This window comes from Triticum urartu, chromosome 6A (genome assembly GCF_056163025.1).
Source record: "Triticum urartu cultivar PI428250 chromosome 6A, HENAU_Tu73, whole genome shotgun sequence".
NCBI classification, from domain to species: domain Eukaryota; kingdom Viridiplantae; phylum Streptophyta; class Magnoliopsida; order Poales; family Poaceae; genus Triticum; species Triticum urartu.
The window spans coordinates 468,875,970-468,884,932 of NC_141878.1; the positions used below are offsets into that span (position 1 = coordinate 468,875,970).

An 8,963-nucleotide genomic window follows, 5' to 3' on the forward strand; every position below is an offset into this window, starting at 1 on the left:
AAGGTGCCATCACAACCCATCTATCTATCTCGAGGATGAAAAGAAAGCGCATAATGTGCCGGATAGTTAAGTTTAGATTCACCGGATGATGAAAATAAAGTGAGTTGTAACGGTTTTATATGCTTCAAGTTTATAACATTACATGACCTTATGTAAGGAAGTGATTGAGGGAGTATTGCCATATGATCTTATGTAAGAAAGTGAGTATGAATATGGTTTTATATGATCTTATGTTTAATATGATCTTGTCATGTAATGTTATATGAAAATGGTTCGATGATAAACCCTATAGTGTAATGTTATGTTATATTTTTCAGTTCAAAACAGTCCACTACACACCACTCAAACGCACCCTCAAAAACTAAACACACAAGGGAGAAAAGCATAAATTTTTCAGTTCAAAACAGTCCGATACACACCACTCAAATGCACCCTCAAAAACCAAACACACAAGGGAGTAAGGTTAATGAAACTAATACTCGAATAGTAGCACCATCACATGAGGCAGTACAAAACAGGCCACAAAATATTTGATAAGGTTAATGAAACTAATACTCCAACAGTAGCACCATCACATGAGGCAGTACAAATCATGTTGAGTTCAAGAACTCAATTGCCTGCTCAACATATTCTCGAGTCGTCAAACGAACCGGGAGAAGTCTTTTTCTCTCTAATGCTTTTTTCTTCAAGTGAGGAACCGCATAGTGGATAGACCCCTTGTGCTTGATGATCTCTCTCATGCACGCTTGATGACTCAACCAGATCCTATTGAGCTTTTGATGGGGGTACTCAGCTAGGGATTGATTAACCTATGACACATAACAACAAGAAAACTCAAATCAGTACATAAGCAAGTAGCTATGTATCACAAATAAGATATAAATACTCAAATGGAACATTGCAAGACCTTTTGGACAATCTCAGCTAGGGTCTTGGGCATCTTTCTATGGAACATGGCTTGAATTGAGGCAAACCAACCAAGATCTAATATGTTTGTGTCAGGAGAATTAGGTGGTTGGTATATCATCCTAATATCCCAACCACCCCTAGCAGCTTCCTACAAAAAAGTGGATCATATGGTTTTATATGAGTCCTAGCATTGTCCTGCTGTACGTAGATGGTGTTCCATCTATCGCTCTCAAGCCACTTTTCATTTATAGCCGGTAGTACGTATTTCACTAAGTATTCCCGACTTTTCTCCCTGTCCACTGTATGGCAAGGCTTCAGCTCCCATGTCACTCTCAACCTATGGATATAGAAATAAAGTAAATAATGTGCACATAAAAATTTAGCAGAAAGTAGGAGTAGTAACAAGAACAAGTGCGGACCTGTTTTGACTCTTCTTTTTTGCTTGCACCCACTCTGTGTAAGCCCAAACCCCAATCTTGCCATCAAAAACACAATTGCCTTGAGCATCATACCTTGGTCTAGCCATTGCGGACAAGAACATAATTTTTTGAATGTGGTTTTTATGTTTACATTCCCGGTGTGGTGCATTCTCCCTATGGCTCAAATACATGTCCTGGGTCTTCCACGTGCGATAAAACCATTTCTCATCTATATGAACCACATCCATATCATCCCTAAATGTGGGTTTGATACCGCTTAGGGACGTTAGGCTACATGGCTCAAGATGCTTAAGAGCATACTCCACACGAGCCCTTTGATTTTCATCAGTCAAGGCAGGCTTCAATTCACTCGTTATTCGTCTAATTTCCTTCATCTTCAACCTACAAGAAAATATAACAACCAATATATCAATGACATACACATTTGACATGTAGAAAATTGACATATATCAATGTATAACGCTCACCTCTGCCAAGCAGTGGAAGTTGACACATTCATATGTCCAGCAACTTGTTCTAATGTTGTTCTCTCTCCAGATGGGATGGCCTCCAATGCATCTATGTTGAAATTAATCTTCTTCCTTCCTGATTTGAGCTACCGATTGTTTTTTACCCCAGTAATGCCGCCGCCTTTTTTAGCCTCCTGCCATACCCTTTGCACTATCCTCCTAGGACAAATACAAGCTACTGCAACATCTTTAGAAACTCCATGCTTCAACCTTTTACTCGTACAATTACGGGCAATGATCTCAGCATATATGTGACGCTTGTCATCGGTACTGTACTGTCTTCTTGTCTCCTTGTACGACAAAACATCTAGATGCATTGGAGAAATAATTATACAAACAAAAAATATGGAATATTAGTGAAAGACAAATATGTTCTAAATGTTCTTACTCAAATCGATAGGTTGTCTTTGGGTTTGAACAGCCTCTTGACTAGGAGGGTATTCGTCGGCATGGGAAAATTTTGGGTTGTATCCAGTACCTCGGTAGCCAATGGTACCCTCATTTCCACCAATACCTTGTAGTAACAGAAAAGGAAGCATATTAACCATGAGATTTTAGTTGATAATGTACATGAAAATTACTGTCTATGATTACAAGGCCGAACCTGTTGTGTTCTCTCCGTTCATCATGTTGAGTTCTAGACCGAAGCCAGTTCCTTGGATCATGCACACGTGACAAGAGAACACATATTACTACCAAACCAGAAGCATGATCTTGATTCAAGGGCAAACCACAAAAATTGCATGATCTATGAGACTAGAGGGTTTAGGGTTTACCTTCTGTGCTTCCACCATGGGAGGATCCTTCTCTGCTCCGTTTGCCACCGGCGCCGGTACTGAACGTGAAGCCCAGGGACTCGTTGCCACCGCTGCCAAACGATATCCCGCCGCCACCGCCAAACGATATCCCGCCGCCACCACCAAACGATATCCCGCCGCCACCGCCAAACGAGATCGCGCTGCTGCCATTGATGAGGTTAAACCCCACGAACGTAGAACTGCTGAACCCTCCGCTGCCTGTACCGGCCTCGCCGATGGAGGCACTCCAGTTCGAGGAACCGGCCTCGTTAGGTGCCGGAGGGCGAGATGGGCGTGCGAGGCCGACGCGCCGTCGAGGCAAAGTAGTCGGAGGAGGAAGATGCTCGAAACCAGCCATGCCGATGGAGAAGGAAGGAACACCCGCGCGTCCGGTGAGACCAAGAGGAGGAAGTCCTCCGGGCGGCGGTGCTCTGGGCTGGAAAGCGACCCTAGAAAGCCCACGGAGGCCAAGAGGAGGAGGTCGGCGATCTGCTGCACCTTGCTGCGGCGGCGCCATTGGAGAGAGGAGAGAAGATGAGCATTTTATGTTCGTGTCCCTCCTTCGCCACAGCTACTTATAGAGCGGAACACCGGCAGGAACATTGGTGGGAGCTATTTCAACTCAGAAAATTTAGTTTTAGATTTGGCAGCGGAGATCGGCAGGAGATTTTGATCGCCAAAAAGGAAAATGTGCAGTGGAGAAAGGAAAGTGCGCGGGGAGAAAGGAAGGAGCGGGAGGAAGAAGGAAACTCGCTAAAATCTCGCTCTAAACCGTCTCCACCAATGCATGCAATCGGCTCCTTCTTTTACTGGATGGGGAGGTTACAAAGCGTTGTTTTAGCGATTCATTAGGCACATCTCCTTCAATTTCGTAGCTCCAGCGCCTCCTTATTTCCTGCCAATCACACCGCACCTTGGGCCTAGAGATATGCGAGATGCGCCCAACAAACTGTGATGGAGGGAGTAACAATTATTCTTTGTCTTAAATGAATAACCATATTGCAATAAACACGATCCAATCATATTATGCTCAACACAAACACCAAATAACATTTATTTTAGGTTCAACACTAATCCCGAAGGTAAAGGGAGTGTGCGATGGTGATCTTATCAACCTTGGAATTACTTCCAACACACATCATCACGTCGCCCTCAACTAGTCTCTATTCATTTTGTATCTCCTATTTCAAGTTACTAATCATAGCAACTGAACCAGTATCAAATACCCAGGGGCTACTATGAACACTAATAAAGTACACATCAATAATATGTATATTATATATACTTTTGTTCACTTTGCCATCCTTCTTATCCGCCAAGTATTTAGGGCAGTTCCGCTTCAAGTGACCATTTCCTTTGCAGTAGAAGCACTCAGTTTCAGGCTTTGGTCTAGCTTTCGGCTTCTTCATGGGAGTGGCAACTTGCTTGCCATTCTTCTTGAAGTTCCCTTTCTTTCCCTTGCCATTTTACTTGAAACTAGTGGTCTTGTTAACTATCAACACTTGATGCTTTTCTGGATTTCTACCTTCGTCGATTTCAGCATCACGAAGAGCTTGGGTATTGTTTTACGTCATCCCTTGCATATTATAGTTCATCACTAAGTTACAGTAACTTGGTGATAGTGACTAGAGAACTATATCAATCACTATATTATCTGGAAGATTAACTCCCACTTGATGCAAGCAATTGTAGTACCCAGACAATCTGAGCACATGCTCACTGGTTGAGCTATTCTCCTCCATCTTGTAGGCAAAGTACTATCAGAGGTCTCATACCTCTCGACACGGGCATGAGTCTGAAATACTAATTTGAACTCTTGGAACATCTTATATGCTCCGTGGCGTTCAAAACATTTTTGAAGCCTCGGTTCTAAGCCGTAAAGCATTGCACACTAATCTATCAAGTAGTCATCATACCGAGCTTGCCAAACGTTCATAACGTCTGTCTCTGCTCCCGCAATAGATCCGTCACCTAGAGGTGCATCAAGGACATAATTCTTCTGTGCAGCAGTGAGGATAATCCTCAGATCACGGGAATTCGCCGGGAAGTATATGGGCCTTATTGGGGTTTAGGGAAAAGAGAGAGGGGAGGATGCATGCCCCCAAGGCTTAGTCCGAATTGGACTAGGGGGAGGGGCGGCACCCCCTCCTTCCTTCTCTTCTCTTTTCCCTTCCTTCTCTCCTACTCCTACTACATGGAAGGGGGGAATCCTACTCCCGGTGGGAGTAGGACTCCCCAGGGCGCGCCATAGTAGGGGGCCGGCCCTCACCTCCTCCACTCATTTATATATGGCGGCAAGGGGCACCCCAAGACACACAAGTTGATTAGTTGATCTTTTAGCCGTGTGCGGTGCCCTCCTCCACCACAATCCACCTCGGTCATATCGTAGCGGTGCTTAGGCGAGGCCCTGCGTCGGTAGCATCATCATCACCGTCATCACGCCGTCGTGCTGACGGAACTCTCCCTTGAAGCTTTGCTGGATCGGAGTTCGTGGGACATCACCGAGCTGAACGTCTGCTGAACTCGGAGGTGCCGTACGTTCGGTACTTGGATCGGTCGGATCGTGAAGACATACGACTACATCAACCGTGTTCTCATAACGCTTCCGCTTACGGTCTACGAGGGTACGTGAACAATACTCTCCTCTATCGTTGTTATGCATCACCATGATCTTGCGTGTGCGTAGGAATTTTTTTGAAATTACTACGTTCCCCAACAGTGGCATCCGAGCCTGGTTTATGCGTAGATGTTATATGCACGAGTAGAACACAAGTGAGTTGTGGGCGATACAAGTCATACTGCTTACTAGCATGCCATACTTTGGTTCGCTGGTATTGTTGGATGAAGCAGCCCGGACCGACATTACGCGTATGCTTACGCGAGACTGGTTCTACCGACGTGCTTTGCACACAGGTGGCTGGCGGGTGTCAGTTTCTCCAACTTTAGTTGAACCAAGTGTGGCTACGCCCGGTCCTTGAGAAGGTTAAAACAGCACTAACTTGACAAACTATCGTTGTGGTTTTGATGCGTAGGTAAGAACGGTTCTTGCTCAGCCCATAGCAGCCACGTAAAACTTGCAACAAGAAAATAGAGGACGTCTAACTTGTTTTTGCATGGCATGTTGTGATGTGATATTGTCAAGACATGATGCTATATTTTGTTGTATGAGATGATCATGTTTTGTATCCGAGTTATCAGCAACTGGCAGGAGCCATATGGTTGTCGCTTTATTGTATGCAATGCAATCGCCCTATAATTGCTTTACTTTATCACTAAGCGGTAGCGATAGTCGTAGAAGCAATAGTTGGCGAGACGACAACGATGCTACGACAGAGATCAAGGTGTCGCGCCGGTGACAATGGTGATCATGACGGTGCTTTGGAGATGGAGATCACAGGCACAAGATGATGATGGCCATATCATATCACTTATATTGATTGCATGTTATGTTTATCCTTTATGCATCTTATTTTGCTTAGTTCGACGGTAGCATTATAAGATGATCTCTCACTAAATTTCAAGGTACAAGTGTTCTCCCTGAGTATGCACTGTTGCCAAAGTTCGTCGTGCCGAGACACCACGTGATGATCGGGTGTGATAAGCTCTACGTTCACATGCAACGGGTGCAAGCCAGTTTTGCACACGCAGAAATACTGAGGTTAAACTTGACGAGCCTAGCATATGCAGATATGGCCTTGGAACAATGGAGACCGAAAGGTCGAGCGTGAAGCATATAGTAGATATGATCAACATAGTGATGTTCACCATTGAAAACTACTCCATCTCACGTGATGATCGGACATGGTTTAGTTGATTTGGATCATGTGATCATTTAGATGACTAGAGGGATGTCTATCTAAGTGGGAGTTCTTAAGTAATATGGTTAATTGAACTTTAATTTATCATGAACTTAGTCTTGATAGTATTTGCATAACTATGTTGTAGATCAATAGCTCGCGATGTAGCTCCCCGTTTATTTTGAATGTTCCTAGGGAAAAACTAAGTTGAAAGATGTTAGTAGCAATGATGCGGATTGGATCCGTGATCTGAGGATTATCCTCATTGCTGCATAGAAGAATTATGTCCTTGATGCACCACTAGGTGACAGACCGATTGCAGGAGCAGATGCAGACGTTATGAACGTTTGGCGAGCTCGATATGATGACTACTTGATAGTTTAGTGCACCATGCTTTACGGCTTAGAATCGGGGCTTCAATGGCGTTTTGAACACCACGGAGCATATGAGATGTTCCAAGAGTTGAAATTAGTATTTCAGACTCATGCCCATGTCGAAAGGTATGAGACCTTTGACAAGCACTTTGCCTACAAGATGGAGGAGAATAGCTCAGCTAGTGAGCATGTGCTCAGAATGTCTGAGTACTACAATCACTTGAATCAAGTGGGAGTTAATCTTCCAGATAAGATAGTGATTGACATAGTTCTCTAGTCACTATCACCAAGTTACTGGAACTTCATGATGAACTATAATATGCAAGGGATAACGGAAACGATTCCCAAGCTCTTCGTGATGCTAAAATCGACGAAGGTAGAAATCAATAAAAGCATCAAGTGTTGATGGTTGACAAGACCACTAGTTTCAAGAAAAGGGTAAAGGGAAGAAGGGGAACTTCAAGAAGAACGGCAAGCAAGTTGCTTCTCAAGTGAAGAAGCCCAAGTCTAGACCTAAGCCTGAGACTAAGTGCTTCTACTGCAAAGGGACTGGTCACTGGAAGCGGAACTGCCCCAAGTATTTGGCGGATAAGAAGGATGGCAAGTGAACAAAGGTATATTTGATATACATGTTATTGATGTGTACTTTACTAGTGTTTATAGCAACCCCTCAATGTTTTATACTAGTTCAGTTGCTGAGATTAGTAACTCAAAACGGGAGTTGCAGAATGAACAGAGACTAGTTAAGGGTGAAGTGACGATGTGTGTTGGAAGTGGTTCCAAGATTGATATGATCATCATCGCACACTCCCTATACTTTCGGGATTAGTGTTGAACCTAAATAAATGTTATTTGGTGTTTGCGTTAAGCATGAATATGATTTGATCATGTTTATTGCAATACCTTTATTCATTTAAAGTCAGAGAATAATTGTTGTTATGTTTACATGAATAAAACCTTCAATGGTCATACACCCAAGGTGAATGGTTTATTGAATCTCGATCATAGTGATACACATATTCATAATATTGAAGCCAAAAGATGCAAAGTTAATAATGATAGTGCAACTTATTTGTGGCACTGCCGTTTAGGTGATATTGGTGTAAAGCGCATGAAGAAAATCCATGCTGATGGGCTTTTGGAATCACTTGACTATCAATCAGTTGATGCTTGCGAACCATGCCTCATGGGCAAGATGACTAAGACTCTGTTCTCCGGAACAATGGAGCGAGCAACAGACTTATTGGAAATAATACATATTGATGTATGCAGTCCGATGAGTGTTGAGGCTCGCGGCAGGTATCGTTATTTTCTGACCTTCACGGATGATTTGAGTAAGATATGGGTATATCTTCTTGATGAAACATAAATCTAAAACATTTGAGAAGTTCAAATAATTTCAGTGTGAAGCGGAAAATCATCGTAACAAGAGAATAAAGTTTCTACGATCTGATCGTGGAGGAGAATATTCGAGTTACGAGTTTGGTATTCATTTGAAACAATGTGGAATAGTTTCACAACTCACGCCACCTGGAACACCACAGCGTAATGGTGTGTCCGAACATCATAACCGTACTTTATTAGATATGGTGCAATCTATGATGTCTCTTACCGATTTACCACTACCTTTTTGGGGTTATGCATTAGAGACAATTACATTCACATTAAATAGGGCACTGTCTAATCCGTTGAGACGACACCGTATGAACTATGGTTTGGCTAGAAACCTAAGCTGTCGTTTCTTAAAGTTTGGGGTTGTGATGCTTATGTAGTTTCAGCCTCATAAGCACAAACCTAAATTGGAAAAGTGTGTCTTCATAGGATACCCAAAAGAAACTGTTGGGTACACCTTCTATCACAGATCCGAAAGGCAATATCTTTGTTTCTAAGAATGGATCCTTTCTAGAGAAGAAGTTTCTCTCAAAAGAAGTGAGTGGGAGGAAAGTAGAACTTGATGAGGTAACCGTACCTAGTCCCTCATTGGAAAGTAGTTCATCACAGAAATCTGTTCCTGTGACTCCTACACCAATTAGTGAGGAAGCTAATGATGATGATCATGTAACTTTAGATCAAGTTAATACCGAACCTCGTAGGTCAACCAGAGTGAGACCTGCACCAGAGTGGTACGGTAATCCTA

The 8,963-nt window shown here is 43.1% G+C and overlaps 1 pseudogene; it reads right to left on the reverse strand.

The window, feature by feature from the left end:
• Window positions 1–621: 621 nt before the first annotated feature.
• LOC147965731 (uncharacterized) lies at window positions 622–3,172 on the reverse strand (annotated as a pseudogene).
• Window positions 3,173–8,963: the final 5,791 nt, after the last annotated feature.